The 3,556-nt window shown below is 43.4% G+C and overlaps 1 pseudogene; it reads left to right on the top strand.

Moving 5' to 3' along the window:
• The first annotated feature begins 417 nt into the window (after nucleotides 1–417).
• LOC108294565 lies at nucleotides 418–727 on the top strand (annotated as a pseudogene).
• The last annotated feature ends 2,829 nt before the right edge of the window (nucleotides 728–3,556 follow it).

Here is a 3,556-nt window from a genome sequence, read left to right as displayed (position 1 = left end):
AAGTAATAATAAAACTCCAGTCTTCCATTTAGCTGGCTCTACGTACATTAAACTCTTTCTCTATTGCAATTCCCATCTTGATAAATCAGATCTATCTGGACAGTGGACAAGATGAACCCATCAGGCGGTTATATCACCGACTGGAAAATCAAGAAAACCACCAAGATGAACACACACAGCGAAGGAGAGGAAGATGAAATCCAGAATTTGGCTTGTCCAACTGCAGTGGTGCTTACAACTAATTGATCAGTTAGAGATTTCCTTGTTCCTTCTTCATTCCTATTCCTTCACTTGACTAGCCTTTAAAAAAAAACAAAAGAAAAGAAAAGAAAATCCAAGAAGACAAGGTGAGAATGAACCCTGGACCAACCAAAGCCTGCACATGGCTTCATCCTATGCCTATGTCCCGCTGCTACCATGCCCAAGAGAAAGGCCAAAGGGGAAGCTAAAGGAGATAAAGCCAAAGTGAGGACAAACCACAGAGAAGGCTGTCTGCTAAACCTGCTCCTCCAAAGCCAGAGCCCAAGCCTAAAAAGGCCTCTGCAAAGAAAGGAGAGAAGATATCCAAAGGGAAAAAGGGCAAGGCTGATGCTGGCAAGGAAGGGAATAACCCTGCAGAAAATGGAGATGCCAAACACAGCAGGCACAGAGAGCTGAAGCTGCCGGAGATGCCAAGGGGAGTGTGTGTATTTTTGATAACTGTGTACTTCTGGTGACTACAGTTTGAAATACTATGTCACTAACAGAAAGTCTCCGAAGCTTTACTGATGTGGGGAAAACGGCTTTCCCAAGACTTCCTCTTGGCTCCCAGGAGGAGGGACTCCCTGACTTTGACACACATGGTCACCTTGGCATTTCAAAAGCCTTGTGTTATGAAAAAAAATTCCTTTTTATGGCCTCTTTTCCCTTTCCATCTTTCAGCACAGACTGAACTTCCTTAAACCTAGACATCTGTTGGAACCTGACCCCCAGTCATTGGTCACCAGTGGGTCAGGCAATCTGGACTTTCCAGTGATGCCACTGAGATAGCACCCCTCAAAACAGCAGTAGTTCCATTTCTAGATGGTGGATCTTCAGATAAATTCTGCTATTTTCATTTCACTTCCTGAAAGTCAGGGTCAGCTCGTGAAAAATTGTTAAACAACATGCTAAATGTGAAATGTCAACCCTCACTCTAAACTTTTCCTGTTCAGAGCATCAGACAAAGACTTCGTTGGATTTTATAGTGGCTTTCTGAATTTTGGTAGTCCATTGAAGAAGGGAGTTTGAAAGTTGTATACTGTTAATGATTGTCTGCCCATGTCTACCTGAAATACCATGATTATTTATGGAAAGTATCTTTAATAAAGCTGGATACAGTTTGGCTTGGAAAAAAAAAAAAACCAAAAAATAAAAAAAAAAAAAAAAAACAAAAACAAAACAAACAAAAAAAAAACCTAAAGATGTTATTTTCCGTATCTGTAGGGGGAAAAAAAGCCATTTCTCTAGGATCCCAAAAATATGTTTTACCTTTTTCTGCTTATGAATTAGTTACATGCTTCTACTCCTGGAAGATGATTTAAATTATAGTTTTACATTTCTGCCTTTTAAAATAAATGGTCCTTAATTTAAAACTTTCTTTCTAAAAAAACTAAACAACATTATCCATCTCCCCACCTCCAATGCTTGGCAAGGGTCTGGAGCACCCAACCCGCAGTCCCACCTTTTCATCAAGTTTCTTCTGCTCCCACCCTGTCCTAACCCCTTCATATCCTCCATCCTCAGACTTCTTTCCCTCAACACTCACCCTCACCCCATCCACTTGGGGCTTCACAAAGAGTTTGACAGCCCAGGAAACAACAGAAATTCCTTTCAGAAAAACAATAAATTTTAATGGCTAAAATGTTATTTGCTGGGACCTGAAAAGCTACCACAGATTCCTCCCTTGTGAGGTAAAAGTGATTTAAGATTCCAATAAAGCCCTTTCCTTGGGAAAATGCCTCCATTGTTGCTACTCTCCCCTACTACCAGATCACAAAGCACTTTGGGGTGTATTTGCATTTACAGCTGCCTTGAGTTGCTTATGTAAATGGAGAACAGCAACTCCTTAACTCTCAATACAAATCCCAGCCCTTTACTCTACTTAGGGGTTTGTTTCATTATTTTGATGCCACCTTTCTGTTTATAGAGAGTAAAGAGAGAAGATGCCTGATTTGACAAAAACAGTGGTTCTTAAATTTGAGCTCACATCAGAATCCCTGGAGGGTTTGTTGAAAATTAGATTGCTGGCACCATCCCCAACGCAACTTTCTGATTCAATAGGTTTGGGGTGGGGCCATGGTATTTGCATTTCTAACCAGTTCCCAGGTAGTGCTGATGCTGCTGGTCCTGGCATCACACTTTGAGACTGGATTAAAGAAAAGAGAGGCCAGGTGCGATGGCTCATGCCTGTAATCCCAGCACTTTGGGAGGTTGAGGTGGGCCAATCGCTTGAGCCCAGGAGTTCGAGACCAGCCCGGGCAATGTAGGGAGATCGCTGTCGCTACAAAAAATACGCACCAAAAAATTAGCCAGGTGTGGTGGTGTGCACCTGTGGTCCCAACTACTCAGGAGGCTGAAGTGGGAGCATCAGTTGAGCCTGAGAGTTTGAGGCTGCAGTGAGCCCTGATTGGGCCACTGCTCTTGGACTCCAGCCCTAGCATCCAGTTAAAAATTATTTCCTACCTCCAAGATCTAGGTGACAGCAGATTCGGTCAATCAAGTCCTTTTTTTAAAATTTTCTTTCTTGAGATGAAGTCTTGCTCTGTTGCCCAGGCTGGAGTGCAACGGCTTGACTCAGCTCACTGCAACCTCTGCCTCCTAGGCTCAAGTGATTCTCCTGCCTCAGACTCCCTAGCAGCTGGGATTACAGGCATGTACCACCATGCCCAGCTAAATTTTTGTGTGTTTTTAGTAGAGACGGGTTTTCACCATGTTGGCCAGGCTGGTCTCGAACCCCTGACCCCAGGTGGTCTACTTGCCTTGGCCTCCCAAAGTGCTGGGATTACAGGTGGAAGCCACCACACCTGGCCTCAGTCAATCAAATCTTGAAACACATTATCACCTGCTATTGTGGGGGTATCGAGGGCAGGTCACAACTGGGAACATGGCCCATCCTGTGCTGCCCTTCACTGCTCCATGACAGCATCATCACATGGAGGAAAACATAGCCACAGGTGGTGGCCCAGAACAGGAGCTCATAAAGCAGAAAGGGTGATGCTAAGTGGATGACTCAGGAGCAGGCAGATGATAAACCTCCTTTTCTGCAAATATAATGGAAAAAAGTCATCTTTGAAGAGAGTAGGGGGAAGCTAATGTTTGGGTTACACTTAAAGTTTCACACCAGATATGAGAGGTTCTTACAAGAGGTGATACTCTTGTACCTTGGCTTTGTAAAGGCCAGATTGTTATGAAAATGGTGATGACACAAGGCAATGACTGTCTGAGCCAGATGAATGGATAATGAATAATCTTTCCAGAAAAATGTAGGCCAGGAGTCATATCCAGCTTTCATATCTGACAAAACTAAAATTATAGT

Source organism: Cebus imitator, unplaced genomic scaffold, assembly GCF_001604975.1.
Source record: "Cebus imitator isolate Cc_AM_T3 unplaced genomic scaffold, Cebus_imitator-1.0 Scaffold589, whole genome shotgun sequence".
Lineage (NCBI taxonomy): Eukaryota > Metazoa > Chordata > Mammalia > Primates > Cebidae > Cebus > Cebus imitator.
The sequence above is the reverse complement of the archived record's forward strand: the minus strand, read 5'-3'. Positions and strand labels throughout refer to the sequence as shown.